Source organism: Bos indicus, chromosome 10, assembly GCF_029378745.1.
Source record: "Bos indicus isolate NIAB-ARS_2022 breed Sahiwal x Tharparkar chromosome 10, NIAB-ARS_B.indTharparkar_mat_pri_1.0, whole genome shotgun sequence".
NCBI lineage: Eukaryota > Metazoa > Chordata > Mammalia > Artiodactyla > Bovidae > Bos > Bos indicus.
This window is the reverse complement of record NC_091769.1, coordinates 3,112,499-3,131,544: the sequence shown is the minus strand read 5'-3', so window position 1 is coordinate 3,131,544 and position 19,046 is coordinate 3,112,499. Positions and strand designations below refer to the sequence as shown.

Below are 19,046 nucleotides of genomic sequence, written 5' to 3'. Positions count from 1 at the left end.
AAATTAATTTCCCTCAGAATGTGAAATTTTGCCCCACTTGGTATTTCTCATCACATATAATGCAAATCTAAATCACAATTTTTTATTTGTAGACACTTGGAATCTTTTTTTTTTTTTCTTTAATCTTGGTGTTCTCAAAATTTACCATTTTACATTTAGACTCCTTCATTCATTTGATAAATCTTTTTTGAGTATCTATTATGTGCCAAACACTTGTTCAGTCTTCTAGGGATGTGACTGTGAACACAATAGGCAAATTATGTGTCTTTCATTATTTAATCCACTGTAGCTTGGTGGGCCCTTTTAAATTAGTATAGTAGTATACACTGAAAATGCTTTATAAATAATTTGGTTGTTTCTTACATTCCACCTCTCTTATTTTTTAAATTTTATTTTCTTTGGCCACATGGCATGTGGGATCTTAGTTCCCTGACCAGGAAACGAACTCATGCCCTCTGCACTGGAAGCACCTAATCTTAACCACTTGACCACTAAGGATGTCCCTGCATTCTCTTTTTTATATGCTTGAAATGTTTGGAAGACAAAAATATTATGCATTTTGAACCCATTTTCCACATAACAACTTTCTGTCATTTTTAATCTGTTTTTCCTCCATGGAGAAAAACCTTGACTTAACTCGTTCTTTAGCTGTGTCTATTCTGCCTTTAAACCAACTAATCTTTAAATTTCTACCAAGGAATTTATATTGGCATAGATATTATTGTTGATTCATGTTGCTGTGTTATGTCTTTTTTTATTGAAGTATAATTGATTTACAATGTTATATTAGTTTCAGGTGTATAAAAAAGTGATTCTTTATGATATATATGTCATATATATGATATACATGTTCTTTTTCAGATTATATTCTATCATAGGTTACTGTAAGATATTGTTCCTTGTGGTACACAGCAGGTCCTCATTGTTTATCTATTTTCTATATAGTAGGGTGTATGTGTTAATCCCAAACTCCTAATTTATTCCTCCTTCCCTTTTCCCCTATCATAGCCATAATTTTGTTTTCTAAGTCTGTAAATCTGTTTTGTAAATGAGTTCATTTATATCACATTTTTTTGATTCCACATAAAAGTGATATCATATGATATTTGTTTTTCTCGGTCTGACTTAATTAGTATTATAATCTCTAGATCCATCCATGTTGCTATATATGAATTATTTCATTCTTTTTGTGGCTGAGTAATAGCCAATGTGTGTGTGTATATACTACATCTTCTTTATTCATTCAGCTGCTGATGGGCACTTAGGTTGCTTTCATGTCTTGGCTACTGTAAATGGTCTTGCTATGAACATTGGGCAAAACTACTAAAACTGATAAATGAATTCAGTAAGGTAGCAGGATATAAACTTACCATACAGAAATCTGCTGCATTTCTTTACTGTAATAAAATGCAACAGATTTCAATGAAATATCAGAAAGAGAATGCAAAAAAAAAAAACTTATAAAATCACATCAAAAAATAAAATATCTAGAAAAAAACCTGACCAAAGAGGTGAAAGACTTACATACTAGGAACTATTAAACATTGATAAATAATTTTGAAGATGATTCAAAGAAATGGAATGCTATCTCATGCTCTTGGACTAGAAGAATTAATATGGTTAAAATGGCCATACTACCAAAGCAATACACAGATTTAATGTAATCATTATCAAAATACCCATGACATTTATCATAGAACTAGAACAAATTATCCTAAAATGTATATGAAACCACAAAAGACCCAGAATTGGTAAAGCACCCAGCTGGAAGCATAACCATTCCAGACTTCAGACAACACTACAAAGATACAGTAATTAAAACAGCATAGTATTGACACAAAAGCAGACATATAAATCAATGGAACAGAACAGATAGCCCAGAAATAAACCCACATATCTACATTCAGTTAATCTACGATAAAGGAGGCAAACCTGTACAACAGAGAAAAGACATTCTCTTCAACAAGTGGTGTTTGGAAAGCTGGACAACTACATGTAAATCAATGAAACTGGAAAACTCCCTCACATCATACATGAAAATAAACTCTAAATGATTTAAATATCTAAATATAAGACATGACATCATAAAATTCCAAGAAGAGAACATAGGCAAAACATTTTTGGACATATCACAGCAAAATCTTCTTAGCTCTATCTCCCAAGATAAAAAATAAACAAATGGGACCTAATCAAATGTAAAAGCTTTCACACATCAAAGGAAACCATCAACAAAATGGAAAGATGACCTATGGAACAGGAGAAAATATTTGCAAAAGATGCAACTGACAAGGGGTCAATATCCAAAATAAACAAACAGCTCACACAACTCAATATCAAAAAAACAAACAACTCAATCAAAAATGGGAACATCTGAATAAACATGTCTACAAAGAAGATATACAGATGGCAAACAGGCACATGAGAAGTAACTCAGCACTGCTCATTATCAGAGAAGTGTAAATCGAAACCACCATGAGGTATCACCCAACAGTGCTCAGAATGGTTATCATCCAAAAGTCTATAAATGATAAACGCTGGAGAGGGGTGTAGAGAAAAGGGAACCCTCCTACATTGTTGGTGGGAATGTAAATTAGTACAGCCACTATGGAGAACAGTAATGACGGTTCCTTAAACTGAGGGGTAAAAAAAAAATAAAAATAGAGTTACCGTATGATCTTATAATCCCAGCCCTGGGTATATTTCTTCAGAATAGAAGAAAATTCTACTTTATGTAATGATACATGCACCTCAACGTTAACTCGTTCTTTAGCTGTGTCTATTCAGCCTTGAAGATAACTAATGAGACCTTAAGATTTCTACCAAAATACTTACATTGGTATAAATACTGTTGCTGATTCATGTTGTTCTGTATGAATTAAATTCATCTGCTTCCTTTTTCCCCCATATGCATTATCCTGAATTACAGTTTTATAAAACAATTGAGATTATTTTAAAATTATCAATGATTTATAATTACCAAGGCATTTGTTTTTCTTCTGATAACAGCCTTTAAAAAAATAGATATCATCTCTTCAATAACAATTATAGTTCCTTTATTATTTTTCTTAGTCTACTCAAATAACTAAATTTTCAGGAGTAGTCATCTTCTTTGTGACTTTGGTGACTTCCTTTCATAGTGACAGACCTTCTCGTGCAATTCTTTATTGTCTCTTCATCTTTGTATTTCAGAGTCACTGTTTGATCTGTTCCTTTCTTGTATAGTTTCCTCAGGTGTTTGTAGGAAAAGAACAGGGCATGTTTTGTAGGGGACTTTGTAGCTATTCTTCTACTCTCTGACCCAGTGCTCCTTCCAGGGGTCATTAACCACATGAGGGACTTCCTCTGTGGCCCATAGCCTACACCAATCCCTTTATGTTGACAGCAAACTGATACTGTCCCTGCTAGCCCCTTTGCAGATAAAGGGGTGGGGAGGCTGATTGGTTTTCCTCCTCAGAAAGAAATTACCCTATTATTCATCCCAATATTCAGAAGCCTGATCTGCTTCTCATATTTATTGACTTTTAGGTTCCAGCTCCCTGGGAACCACTCCCACATCTGCAGTGACATTCTCCAGCTTTCTTTTGGGATGTGCCTTTCCATCAGAATTCTTTTTTCCCCCTCTTTCTTTCTGTCATGAATTATTATTATTTTATAACATAATTAAGATTTTTAAAAACACCTCTTCAGCTATTTTAAGAAATTTCGGAAAGCACAAGCATATGTTGAGCCAACCATCTTTATCCAACTAATTTCTTTTCAGACTCCACTTAATTAATTGAGCAAGAAAAATATTTTCTGGAAAAAAAATGATTACTTTTACCTAAAATACAAAGGTCAAAAGTATTATTTTTTATGAAATAATCATAGATGATAAGAAAGACAGGTCAGTTTTATTTTATTTTGTTTTCTCCTATGCTCATTATTTTTTTTTTATTTTATTTTATTTTTAAACTTTACATAATTGTAATAGTTTTGTCAAATATCAAAATGAATCCGCCACAGGCATACATGTGTTCCCCATCCTGAACCCTCCTCCCTCCTCCCTCCCCACACCATCCCTCTGGGTCGTCCCAGTGCACCAGCCCCAAGCATCCAGTATCGCGCATCGAACCTGGACTGGCAACTCGTTTCTTACATGATATTCTACATGTTTCAATGTCACTCTCCCAAATCTTCCCACCCTCTCCCTCTCCCACAGAGTCCATAAGACTGTTCTATACATCAGTGTCTCTTTTGCTGTCTCGTACACCAGGTTATTGTTACCATCTTTCTAAATTCCATATATATGCGTTAGTATACTGTATTTATGTTTTTCCTTCTGGCTTACTTCACTCTGTATAATAGGCTCCAGTTTCATCCACCTCATTAGAACTGATTCAAATGTATTCTTTTTAATGGCTGAGTAATACTCCATTGTGTATATGTACCACTGCTTTCTTATCCATTCATCTGCTGATGGACATCTAGCTTGCTTCCATGTCCTGGCTATTATAAACAGTGCTGCGATGAACATTGGGGTACACGTGTCTCTTTCCCTTCTGGTTTCCTCAGTGTGTATGCCCAGCAGTGGGATTGCTGGATCATAAGGCAGTTCTATTTCCAGTTTTTTAAGGAATCTCCACACTGTTCTCCATAGTGGCTGTACTAGTTTGCATTCCCACCAACAGTGTAAGAGGGTTCCCTTTTCTCCACACCCTCTCCAGCACTTATTATTTGTAGACTTTTGGATCGCAGCCATTCTGACTGGTGTGAAATGGTACCTCATAGTGGTTTTGATTTGCATTTCTCTGATAATGAGTGATGTTGAGCATCTTTTCATGTGTTTGTTAGCCATCTGTATGTCTTCTTTGGAGAAATGTCTATTTAGTTCTTTGGCCCATTTTTTGATTGGGTCATTTATTTTTCTGGGGTTGAGCTGTAGGAGTTGCTTGTATATTTTTGAGATTAGTTGTTTGTCAGTTGCTTCATTTGCTATTATTTTCTCCCATTCTGAAGGCTGTCTTTTCACCTTGCTGCTCATTATTAAACTGTTACCTCTTAGCTTCAGGTCCACTCTTTTTTTTTTTTTTTTTAATAATTAACAATACTATATTGTATATTTTAAAGTTATTAAGAGAACAGATCCTAAAAGTTCTCATCACAAGAAAAAAATTGTAAGCATATGGTGATGGATGTTAACCAGACTTACTCTGGCAGGTCCACTCTTGTATTCTTCACTTTTTGTGCTTCTGGGAGGAGCGGGGAGGTGGTGCAAACCATTTCTCTTTGGCTAGTGGGATCAGTGTTAGGTTCTGACAATAGGGGGCACTAGAGAAAGAGTACACAGGATAAAAGAAGGATAAAGGATGAACACTGTCCTTCTAGGTTATTTCCTGTTACTGTTTTGATTCCTTTTACTCTCATTCAGTTCAGTTCAGTTCAGTCGCTCAGTCGTGTCTGACTCTTTGCGACCCCATGAATCACAGCACGCCAGGCCTCCCTGTCCATCACCAACTCCCGGAGTTCACTCAGACTCACGTCCATCCAGTCGGTGATGCCATCCAGCCATCTCATCCTCTGTCGTCCCCTTCTTCTCCTGCCCCCAATCCCTCCCAGCATCAGAGTCTTTTCCAATGAGTCAACTCTTCGCATGAGGTGGCCAAAGTACTGGAGTTTCAGCTTTAGCATCATTCCTTCCAAAGAAATCCCAGGGCTGATCTCCTTCAGAATGGACTGGTTGGATCTCCTTGCAGTCCAAGGGACTCTCAAGAGTCTTCTCCAACACCACAGTTCAAAAGCATCAATGCTTTGGTGCTCAGCTTTCTTCACAGTCCAACTCTCACATCCGTACATGACCACAGGAAAAACCATAGCCTTGACTAGACGGACCTTTGTTGGCAAGGTAATGTCTCTGCTTTTGAATATGCCATCTAGGTTGGTCATAACTTTTCTTCCAAGGAGTAAGCGTCTTTTCATTTCATGGCTGCAGTCACCATCTGCAGTGATTTTGGAGCCCAGAAAAATAAAGTCTGACACTGTTTCTACTGTTTCCCCATCTATTTCCCATGAAGTGATGGGACAGATGCCATGATCTCTGTTCTCTGAATGTTGAGCTTTAAGCCAACTTTTTCACTCTCCTCTTTCACTTTCCTCAAGAGGCTTTTTAGTTCCTCTTCACTTTCTGCCATAAGGGTGGTGTCATCTGCATATCTGAGGTTATTGATATTTCTCCCAGCAATCTTGATTCCAGCTTGTGCTTTTTCCAGCCCAGCGTTTCTCATGATGTACTCTGTATAGAAGTTATTACCATCCAACAAAGAGGCACCCTTGGCTGATTATTCCAGTAGTATAACTGATTCCAGTAGCATTGGCAGGACCCACCCCACTGTGGTTTCTCGCTGGCCCCAGATGCAGCCAGCTGGTACCCCCTCCATAAAGGTCGCGCTCCCACACTTGTGCAGCATCTCGGTGCCTTTCCCAAGGCTCTAACACAGCTCGGCCCCACCCTCTCAGAAGTCTGAGCCTAAGCTCTGTGTCCCTCAGCCAAAATTCTAATTTTTGATAATTCTAAGCTGTTCCCTTAACTTTCTCAGCTCTAGGGACAGTCTGTGAAATCTTAGTGTTCCTTTTGCCAGATGTCCAATTCCTGGATGACCATGTTTTATATTAAATTCTCCTCTTAAAATTACTTCAATCACCTAAATAGACTCGGAATAATATACTTCCCTACTTACCATGGCTGTTTTCAAATGCTCAGTGAGCCTTCTGTCTTACTGTTAAAATAACCACTGATTTCATTACATGTGAAAAATACTGTATATTATGTACTTAATTGAAACACTGTAAAATATAGTTAAAGGAAAATGGACATGGTCCCCTCTCTCTCATAATTTCAAAGAAATGAGTTTGAAAAAGTAAACAAAAGCATTTCCATAAAATTTTTCTCTAAAGTTTTTCTGAAGCCCCAAAGCATCAAACTCTTTACTATATGTCTTTGGAAATCTTTTCATCACAGTAAATAAGAGTTATTTTTCTATCCTAAACTAGGAAAATGTTAATGTCAAATGGATGCTATCAATTGAAGTATAATTGTTTTTATATTTCTTTAACTCTTGATCTAATTATATATTTTCTTTTAAATAGGTAGCAAAAAGAGAGCAAAAACTGATTAGATATTTAACAGGTGTATGTTCAAAGGATATGAACTTGGGCAAACTCTACGAGATGGCGAGGGACAGGGAAGCCTGGCAGGTTGCAGTCTATGGGGTCGTAAAAAGTCAGACACAGCATAGCGACTGAACAACAACAGGTTTCTGTTTTATTTCTGTGAAAAATCAATGGATACTAACTAGCTATTAGTAGTCTGAAAGATGGTAGGTGTGAAAACAGAAAAGACTTCAATTTGGATGAGGCCTGGCTTATAACCTGATGCCAGATCAGCAGCTCAGTTTTAGCCGGCAGCCACATCACAAGTTTTAAGATTCAAAAACCCCAGATGATGAAACAATACAACATTTACAAGACCTAGACTTTTCCATAGCTGGCTCACCAATAAATACCAAATATTACAGATTTGGGGACTAGACCAACCTGTCTCATGAAAAGTCTGGCTTTTAACAATATGTCACACATTCTCGGCAAACATGAGTGTATGGACAAAAGCCCTTTCTAAGGTAATCATAAAATTAAGTAAGGGACCTTGGCTGTTAGTGCTGGTACCTTAAATATACCCAACTACTGATTGGCAAGCTGGGTATGGAGCAAAAGTGTAAGGAAATGACCATCACTCTGCCAAGATAATGATCTCACCACCAGGTTGGAGCTGCCAGGCCATTTCAGAGATTTCCCTAAAGAAATACTAGGGCAGCGCACAGCCTGGACAGAAAGTGCTTCTGGAATGATGGTGAGGACCTTGTCTGCCTTTTTTATGGAAAAATAACTGGGCGACGTATCCTGAAAGAATACTTTAAGAATTTATCTTTAAAATACCTACCTCCTTTCCAATCAAGAACCAGATTTTCATTGTTGCTCAGATAAAAGTCAAGATTTTTTTAAACCGAAGATTTATTTAAGACCTAAAAGAGAACTCTCAGAAAACTGTCTCCCCCAAAATTATTCTTTGCCAAAAGTTCTTGAAAATGTAGACTTTGTAACATGTTTTAATTATAGCTTCATTTTTATCACTGTCTTCTGAGAAAAACAAACCAAGGACATGAACCTCTGATCACTAATCTTAGCATGGGCTGGAAAAGAGAATATATTATTCACTCAATAAATAAATTGATCACCTTTTACATGAGAGGCACTTATCTAAGCACTAGGTGAGCCTACCCAAGGCTTATAAAGACAAATACTTTCTGGCTTTCATTCTCTTATATTATTTAAATAGCAACTGTTTTCCTTTTCTTAGTGTAGTGGTAGTTAGCTAGCAGGAGAAATAGACACATAATGGTCTATAAACACCAAGTCACTATACTGAAAATAGTTGAAACACAGGCAGAGAGGAGGGTATAACTGAAGTAAACTCAGCTAAGTTTAACATTTCTTTTTCTCAATAAAATCACTGTGTTACATTAGAACTAAATATACATGTTTTACTCACTGTCGTTGCTTATATCCCACTCCATTCCTTAGATTCACTTATTCTTTTGCTGGAGTCCATCCTTTTGTAGTTCTCTCAGCAAGAATCTGTAAGAGATAAATTCTATTAGATGTTGTCCAACACTATTTATGGGCTTCCATGGTGGCTCAGATGGTAAAGAGTCAGCCTTTATATGTAGGATACCCGGGTTCAACTGCTGGGTCAGGAAGATCCCCTGGAGGAGAAAATGGCAACCCACTCCAGTATTCTTGCCAGGGAAATCTTACGGGCAGAGGAGCCTGGCAGGCTAAAGGCCACGGGGTCACAAAGAGTCAGACACAACTGAGCAACTAACACTAAAACTATTTCATCCTTACTTCTGAATGACAATTTTAGTGCTATACCATGCCTCAGGATGTGAATCCTTTTCCCTCAGCATTTAAAGAGTTTTATTCCACTGACTTCAAGCACATATTATCATACACATAAGGGAAAAAAAAAAAAAAACTACCACACAATCGCATTCATCTCACATGCCAGCAAAGTAATGCTCAAAATCCTCCTAGTCAGACTTCAACAGTAAGTGAACTGTAAAATTCCAGATGTTCAAGCTGGGTTTAGAAAAGGCAGAAGAACAAGAGGTCAAATTGGCAATATCTGTTGGGTCATAGAAAAAGCAAGAAAGTTCCAGAAAAACATCTACTTCTGCTTTATTGACTATACCAAAGACTTTGACTGTGTGGATCACAACAAACTGTGGAAAAATCTGAAAGAGATGGGAATACCAGACCACCTGACCTGCTCCTGAGAAATCTGTATGCAGGTCAAGAAGCAACAGTTAGATTTGGACATGGAACAACAGACTGGTTCTAAATCGGGAAAGGAGTTCGTCAAGGCTGCATATTGTCACCCTGCTTATTTAACATATGCAGAATACATCACACAAAATGCAGGGCTGGATGAAGCACAAGCTGGAATCAAGGCTGCCGAGAGAAATATCAATAACCTCAGATATGCAGATGACACCACGCTTATGGTAGAAAACGAAGAAGAACTAAAGAGCCTCTTGATGAAAGTCAAAGAGGAGAGTGAAAAAGTTGGCTTAAAGCTCAACATTCAGAAAACTAAGATCATGGCATCTGGTCCCATCACTTCATGGCAAATAGATGGGGAAACAATGGAAACAGTGACAGAATTATTTTGGGGAGCTCCAGAATCACTGCAGTTGGTGACTGCAGCCATGAAGTTAAAAGACACTTACTCCTTGGAAGAAAAGCTATGACCAATCTAGACAGCATATTAAAAAGCAGAGACATTACTTTGCCAACAAAGGTCCATCTGACAGTCAAGGCTATGGTTTTTCCAGTAGTCACGTATGGATGTGAGAGTTGAACTATAAAGAAAGCTGAGTGCTGAAGAATTGATGCTTTTAAACTGTGGTGTTGGAGAACAGGGTCTTTGAACAGGGTGTTCTTGCCCTTTTCAAAGGAATATGGGTAGGGAAGCAACTAGAGGCAAAACCTAGGCCATGGGCTCCTCATCCAATCATGAAATTAATGGACAGTATGGACAGAAGGAACTGTTTTCTATTTCATCCAAAAGTGTCATACAGGGTGGCGGTGTTGCTATACTGTATTTAGGACTGACTGAACTTTTATTTCTAATATTTACCACTTAGGTCACTATCTAAGGATCTAAGTCTTTCTTTGACTCAGAAGACACTGTCTCATTTCTTAAAATCTAGCCTTTTTCTCATTGCCACGTTTCTTATTTTTGGAACATATATTAGGTATATGCTAGATTTCTCAATCTATTTTATGATTTAGGTCTTTAATTTCATTTTAATTTTTTTCTCAAACTTTCAGAGTTTTGCTCTGGTCTTCAACTGATTATCTCTTTGATTATGCTCATCTATTAATTAAAACATGACAGTAATTTTCAATTCCAGAATCTCTCATTTGTTCTGTTTTGCTTTCCCTATTCTTGGTCACATCTGTCTGTAATTCATAATTACCTTTTCTTATTTTATAATATAACTTATTCCTCTATCAGGCCTCCCAGTTGGCACAAGTGGTAAAGAACCTGTCTGCCAACACATGAGATATAAGAGATACAAGTTCAATCCCCGAGTCTGGAAGATCTCCTGGAGAAGGGCATGGCCACCCACTCCAGTATCCTTGCCTGGAGAATCCCATGGAAAGGGACTGCACAGAGTCAGGCACGACTGAAGAGACTTAGCATGCAAGCACATATGAATTCCTGTATCCCTTTTAAGATTTCAAAGATACTTGTTTTTTTTTAATCTGTTTTGGAAGATGGCCTTAATATATGTATTTCACTGAATGACAGTTCACCTGCTGACTGAGTTTATCAGCCACCTTTCATGAAGTTTTGTTTTCCTCTTCTTGGGTAAGACTCCTCTCTCCTTTTGCTCATTGTCATAGTGATGGAGCATCTAAGTACTACATCCGAATACTAGAGCGGGTAGCCTTTCCCTTCTCCAGGGGATCCTCCCATCCCAGGGGTTGAACCCAGGTCTCCCGCATTGCAGGTGGAATCTTTACCAACTGAGCCACCAGGGAAGCTCCATATACTTCAAGTATATGTTTAAAATATTTTGTCCAATATTGTTAGATTGAATAAGGTGGATAATACATCACTCAACAACACCATTTTAATCAGAATACAGATTTCTAATCTATTATTTGTTAGACCAGGAGGTACTCAAAAATATTTTATCTATTTGCAAAGTTAGCATTCGGAACTTTTTCTGAAAGACCAATGTTTCTAATTACACAGTTCAGAGATTGGCAAGCTGTGGCCTAATCCAAACTGCCACTTCATTTTTAAGGATCACCAGCTGGCAATTGTTTTCACATTTTTGAGGAATTGTCAAAAAAAAAAAAAAAAAAAGGTATGTACACTAAAGACCATACTTTACCCTTTACAAAAAATGTTTGCTGACCCTGAAACAGTTTATAGTTGATGCAAACCCAATGATTTTGTTCCCTGATTGTTTTTTTAAAAGACACAATTTAGAATTTTAGGTTCACAGGAAAATTGAGTGGAAGGTACAGATATTTTCCATAGACTCCCCACTGCAACACATGCATAGTCTCTGTCAATATCAATATACTCACTGGAGTAGTGGACAAATGTATAGTGATACACATGCATCATCACAGGATTATGCAGAGTAGTTTCACTGCCCTAAAAATCACTGATCTTTTTACTGTCTCCATAGTTTTGCCTTTTCCAGAATGTCATATAGCTGGAATCCTACATTATGCAGCCTTTTCAGACTTATTTATTTCACTTAGTAATATACCTTTAGGGTTCCTCCATTTCTTTTCATGGCTTGATAGTTCATTTATTTGCAGCACTGAATAATATTCTATTGTAAGAACCACAATGTATTTATCCATTCATTTTGGAAGGACCTCTAGGTTGCTTCAAAGTTTCAGCAATTGTAAAACTGCTTTGAACACCTGTGTGCAGGATTTTGTGTGGATGTGTTTTCAACTCCTTTGGTAAATACCAAGGAGTGTAATTGCTGAATCACATGGCAAGAGTATATTTAGTTTTCTGTAAGAAACCAACAAACTGTCTTCCAAAGTTGCTGCACTGTTTTGCATTCCCACCAGCAGTGCATGAGAATTCTGGGTGCTCTATGTCCTCTTCAGATTTAGGTGTCCAGCTTTAGGTTCTGGATTTTGACCATTTAACAGATGTGAAATGTATTTCATTGTTTTAATATGCATTTCTCTGATGACATATGATGTTGAATATTTTTTTCACATGCTTAGTTGACATCTGTTCCTTCTTTGGTAAGGTATCTATTAAAGTCTTTGGCCTTTTAAAAAATCAGATTGTTGGATCTTATTGCTCAGTTTTAATATACTTTGTATGTTACGGGTGGCTTCCCAGGTGGAACAATGGTAAAAAAATCCACCTGCCAATGAAGGAGATCCAAGAGATGTGTGTTTGAAACCTGGGTTGGGAAGACCCCCTTGAAGTAGGAAATGGAAGCCCACTCCAGTATTATTGCCAGGAAAATTCCATGGACAGAGGAGCCTGGCAGCTACAGTCGAGGGGGTCACAGAGCATCAGAAATGACTGAGTGACTGAGCTGAGATATTTTGGATAATATTTGCTTATCAGACATGTCTTTTTCAGATATTTTCTCCTCGTTTGTGGCTTATCTTTTCATTCTCTTCATAGGTCTTTCACAGAGCAGGAAAAAAATTTAATTTCAATGACATCCAACTTATTAATTCTTTATGAATTGTCCTTTGATATTATATCTAAAACTTAAAGTCATCTAGATTTTCATATGTTATCTCTAGGATATTTATAGTTTTGCATTTTACATTTAGGTCTATGATCCATTTTGAATTAATTTTGTGAGGGATGTAAGGACATGTCTAGATTTATTTTTTGCCTGTGGATGTCCAGTTGTTCTAGGACCTTTTGTTGAAAGACTGTCGTTTCTCCATTATATTACCTTTGCTCTTTTGTAAAAGATCAGTTGACTGAATTTACAGTGGGGGCTATTTCTGGGCTGTCTATTATGTTCAGTTGATCTATCTGTCAATTCTTTCACCAATATCACACTTTCTCAATCACTGTAGCTTATAGGAAATTCTTGAAGCCAGATAATGTCAGTCCTCCAACTTTGATCTTTTCCTTCAATATTGTGTTGATTATTCTGGGTCTTTTACCTTTCTGTATAAGCTTTAGAGTCAGTTTGTCAATATCCACAAAATAACTTGCTGTGATTTTTATTAGAATTACATTGAATCCAAAAATCAAGTTAGGAAGAACTGACATCTTCACAATACTGAGTTTTCCCATCAATAAGCATTGATTCTTTCTAAATTTATTCTTTGATTTCTTTCATCAGAGTTTTTTAGTTTTCCTCATACAGATATTGCACATATTTTATTGTATTATTTCTAATTATATACATATAATATAATGTATTATATTATAATATAATAAAGTATAAAATATAATAATTTCTAAATACTTATTTCTAAGTATTTAATATTGGGGGGAGCTAAGGTATATGGTATTTAGCTTTTAATTTCAAGTTCTACTTGTTCACTGCAGGTATACAGAAAAGCAATTTACTTTTGTATATCAACCTTGTATTCTACAACCTTGCTCATTAATTTAGGTGTTGTAAGTGGTTCTGGATAGTCTTTATTAAATTGAGGCAGTTTTCCTCTTTTCTGAGTTTAATAAGAAATTTACTATGAGTTGATGTTGGATATTATCTAAGTTCATCCTGCATCTATTGATAACATCTTAATGATTTTAATTAAAAAATCTGGAGTGATGCTAAGGAATTTATCTTTTTCATTAGAACCTCAAGTCATTCTGATTCTTCTTAGATACCCTGTCCTAAGAAGTTAATCGGAGAAGGCAATGGCACCCCACTCCAGTACTCTTGTCTGGAAAATCCCATGGGTGGAGGAGTCTGGTGGGCTGCCATCTATGGGGTCACACAGAGTCGGACACGACTGAAGTGACTTAGCAGCAGTAGCAAGAAGTTAATACATCATATTGGCTTTAGGGACACTTTGAGATCTGCCAAATTAAATCTTCCCAAAATGATTACAACTGAGTCTAATCAGTTGAGCACTGTCACGGATTATAGAGTCATGTGCTAATAGTCAAGCATTCCCTATATATAGGTGCAATCTCTTTTCTCTGACCAAAACTAAGGAAATAAGTTACTGTTTTTCATTTTTTCTCACACTGTTGAAATTTTAAACTATTTTCTTTTCTTGGTGTAGCAATAGTAGGCTGAAGAGAGAAAGGGGAAGTTACTGGCTGAGACAAACGAGTCACTAAATCAAGAATGTTTGAAAACCACAGACAGAAAGGAGAATCCCAGTTGAAGTGAATCCATTAGACCTAACTTAACATTCCTTTCAATAAAATAACTAAGTTCTATATTAAAATTAAAAAGAACCAAAAGCTACATTTGCCCAATTATAGTTTGCATAGCAGCCTAGTTAATAAACATGCTTCCAATTCTACATGATGGAGCCCTGAAGCTTGTTTATTTCTTAGTCTAATTCTAGGCATTAAAAACTCCTGAAAATTTTCAGCCCAAACAAAATTATTTCAGGGCAAATTTGCATCCCTTTTCTAACATAAAGGGGCAAGAAAGCTTCTAAAATTGCTTACAGAGCTAGTTTTCAAATATGTGAAGGCCATGGGTGACTTTTAGTTGGTGATGAGAAAACGTCCTTAACGCCTTTCTCTCCTTGGAGGCAGGGTAGGGCTGGGGGGTGGGGGGCAGGGGGTGTGTGTGTCCCCCAACCCCCAGGAACTAACTGTGCAGAAACACAGGTGGACGTTTTCATAGGCAGAGAGAATGGCTCAAGGAAGGAATGTAAAAGGAGGTCTCGTAACAGTTTCCTGTCTGGGGTTCTAATCTGATTTGTTGATACGAACGTAATGACAGCACCTGACTATTTTTCAAAGTCTGGGGACAGCATGATCCCTTCCCATCTTAGTCTCAGTCCACAATCATGCTGAAAGTGTTTTGTGTTACAGAACGTAAGGAATATGTTTCACAATGAAGAAACTAAAGTAACTCTCCTTTGCTATTCTTTATCTAGCTACCGATTTCTCTTTCACAGCTGAATATAAAGTGTATTTTCCACTTAAAAAATCACACATTAGAAATTTTTTAAAATTTTATTTTATTTTTAAACTTTACAAATTGTATTAGTTTTGCCAAATATCAAAATGAATCCGCCACAGGTATACATGTGTTCCCCATCCTGAACCCTCCTCCCTCCTCCCTCCCCATACCATCCCTCTGGGCCGTCCCAGTGCACTAGCCCCAAGCATCCAGTATCGTGCATCGAACCTGGACTGGCAACTCGTTTCATACATGATATTATACATGTTTCAATGCCGTTCTCCCAAATCTCCCCACCCTCTCCCTCTCCCACAGAGTCCATAGACTGTTCTATACATCAGTGTCTCTTGTGCTGTCTCGTACACAGGGTTATTGTTACCATCTTTCTAAATTCCATATATATGCGTTAGTATACTGTATTGGTGTTTTTCTTTCTGGCTTACTTCACTCTGTATAATAGGCTCCAGTTTCATCCACCTCATTAGAACCGATTCAAATGTATTCTTTTTAATGGCTCCATTGTGTATATGTACCACCGCTTTCTTATCGATTCATCTGCTGATGGACATCTAGGTTGCTTCCATGTCCTGGCTATTATAAACAGTGCTGCAATGAACATTGGGGTACACGTGTCTCTTTCCCTTCTGGTTTCCTCAGTGTGTATGCCCAGCAGTGGGATTGCTGGATCATAAGGCAGTTCTATTTCCAGTTTTTTAAGGAATCTCCACACTGTTCTCCATAGTGGCTGTACTAGTTTGCATTCCCACCAACAGTGTAAGAGGGTTCCCTTTTCTCCACACCCTCTCCAGCATTTATTATTTGTAGACTTTTGGATTACAGCCATTCTGACTGGTGTGAAATGGTACCTCATAGTGGTTTTGATTTGCATTTCTCTGATAATGAGTGATGTTGAGCATCTTTTCATGTGTTTGTTAGCCATCTGTATGTCTTCTTTGGAGAAATGTCTATTTAGTTCTTTGGCCCATTTTTTGATTGGGTCATTTATTTTTCTGGAGTTGAGCTGTAGGAGTTGCTTGTATATTTTTGAGATTAGTTGTTTGTCAGTTGCTTCATTTGCTATTATTTTCTCCCATTCTGAAGGCTGCCTTTTCACCTTGCTAATAGTTTCCTTTGCTGTGCAGAAGCTTTTAAGTTTAATCATGTTCCATTTGTTTATTTTTGCTTTTATTTCCAATATTCTGGGAAGTGGGTCATAGAGGATCCTGCTGTGATGTATGTCGGAGAGTGTTTTGCCTATGTTCTCCTCTAGGAGTTTTATAGTTTCTGGTCTTATGTTTAGATCTTTAATCCATTTTGAGTTTATTTTTGTGTATGGTGTTAGAAAGTGTTCTAGTTTCATTCTTTTACAAGTGGTTGACCAGATTTCCCAGCACCACTTGGTAAAGAGATTGTCTTTATTTTTTTTTATTTTATTTTTAAACTTTACATAATTGTATTAGTTTTGCCAAATATCAAAATGAATCCGCCACAGGTATACATCCATTGTATATTCTTGCCTCCTTTGTCAAAGATAAGGTGTCCATACGTGCATGGATTTATCTCTGGGCTTTCTATTTTGTTCCATTGATCTATATTTCTGTCTTTGTGCCAGTACCATACTGTCTTGATAACTGTGGCTTTGTAGTAGAGCCTGAAGTCAAGTAGGTTGATTCCTCCAGTTCCATTCTTCTTTCTCAAGATAGCTTTGGCTATTCGAGGTTTTTTGTATTTCCATACAAATTGTGAAATTATTTGTTCTAGCTCTGTGAAGAATACCATTGGTAGCTTGATAGGGATTGCATTGAATCTATAAATTGCTTTGGGTAGTATACTCATTTTCACTATATTGATTCTTCCAATCCATGAACATGGTATATTTCTCCATCTATTAGTCTCCTCTTTGATTTCTTTCACCAGTGTTTTATTTTATTCTTATTCATTGTGGCAGAGAAGATAAAAAGTGACTAGAATTTCTATCCTGAGGCTGGGATCCTGGTTACAGCTGACAAGTCTCTACTCCAGGAGAAATAAACTCTTAAATGATTGTTGGCTTGCTGGTTTCCTATACAACACAACCTGTGAACCTAGTTCTTTAGAAAAACTGAAATATTTCATTAACTCTATCCAAGTTACACTCTTGGCAAAGCAAAACTGTCCTGTCACCAAACAAGGACATTTCTCTTCCTCCTCAGGCTCTGGATTATATGGACGCAATAAATAAGACTTCCCTCTGATCTTGGTTTCAAATGAAAAAGAGGTGCCATGATGTCTGATATCAGTCGTTCAGAAATGATGATGCCACCTGTTTCTTGTTACCAAAATAACAAGGCTATAGCCTAAAAGTCACTGATGATTTTACTATTTTCTTTTGATTACCACTGAGGTTGCTCTTAATTTTTCCAGATAAACTTTGTGTGTGTGTTTCTGTGTTTGTTTTTGAGGTGTTAGAGGACTGCAGGAGAAGGCGATGGAACCCCACTCCAGTACTCTTGCCTGGAAAACCCCATGGACGGAGGAGCCTCGTAGGATGCAGTCCATGGGGTCGCTAAGAATCGGGCACGACTGAGCAACTTCACTTTCACTTTTCACTTTCATGCATTGGAGAAGGAAATGGCAACCCACTCCAGTGTTCTTGCCTGGAGAATCCCAGGGATGGGGGAACCTGGTGGGCTGCCATCTCTGGGGTCGCACAGAGTCAGACACTACTGGGGCGACTTAGCAGCAGCAGCAGAGGACTGCAAAGCTCTCAGGTGGAGCTTCACCTCATGCAAATGACAACTGGTAATTTTGGTGCCATTAGTCCATTTTTATGATTCATCCTTGAAAGTAAGCATCTGAGGCAACAGAGCAACGAGCACTGAAAGACCCTGCCCAGGTTGTGGATGCTGTTGTCGCTTAGTCACTCAATCATGTCCGACTCTTTGCAACACCAAGGACTGTAGCCCGCCAGGCTCCTCTGTCCATGGAATTCTCCAGGCAAGAATACTGGAGTGGGTTGCCATTTCCTTCTCCAGGGCACCTTCCCAACTCAGGGATTGAACTCGTGTCTCCACAGTTACTGCACTGCTGGTGGACTCTTTACCACTGCACCACCTGTGGGGAATCCCTCATCTCTTCCTCAAGCACCTTTGCTACTAGTCTTGGCCCTTACTTCTGTCACCCTCTATTTCCTTCTAATCAAGGTCTAGTATCTGAGCAACTCAATTGAGGCTTTGAAATGACCATGCATTTTTTGACTCTCTGCCTAATAGCAAGAGTGTAATAATCTCTCTGGCTGCAGCAGAACTTAGTTTCATTACAATGTGTTCATTATTTCTACTTTTTAAAAATTATCTAAGTCAGGGATCCCCAACTTCCAGGATCTAATGCCTGATAATCTGAAGTGGAGCTGATGTAATAGTAGTAGAAATAAAGTGCACAATACATGTAATGTGTTTGAATCATCCCGAAACCACCCCCCACTACCAGATCCATGGAAAAATTGTCTTCCATGAAACTGGAAACCTGCTGCCAAAAAGGATGGTGACGGCTGATATAAGGCAAGGATGAACAAACTCCTGCCCACAGGCCAAATTCAGGCCACCACCTATTTATGTAAACAGCTTTACTGGAACACAACCACGCTTATTCCTTACACACTTTCCTAGAGCTGTTTTCTTGTGACAATAGCAGAGCTGAGTAATTGCAATAGAGCCCATACGGTAAACAAAATTTAAAATATTTACTATGCCTTTATAAGAAATGTTCGTAGACTCTTGATTGAGGGTACTGACACCACTTAGGGTTTTCTCTTACTTTCCTGGTGGCCTTTTGATAACTCAGTTT

At 37.7% G+C, this 19,046-nt stretch overlaps 1 protein-coding gene across 1 annotated transcript in view; it reads right to left on the bottom strand.

The window, feature by feature from the left end:
• KCNN2 (potassium calcium-activated channel subfamily N member 2) overlaps nt 1–19,046 on the bottom strand; it is a 503,725-nt gene that overhangs the window by 349,549 nt on the left and 135,130 nt on the right. Inside the window, exon 2 of the mRNA XM_070796821.1 lies at nt 8,582–8,667. The gene's annotated coding sequence lies outside the window, so the exon portion shown is untranslated. The remainder of the gene's footprint in view (nt 1–8,581; nt 8,668–19,046) is intronic.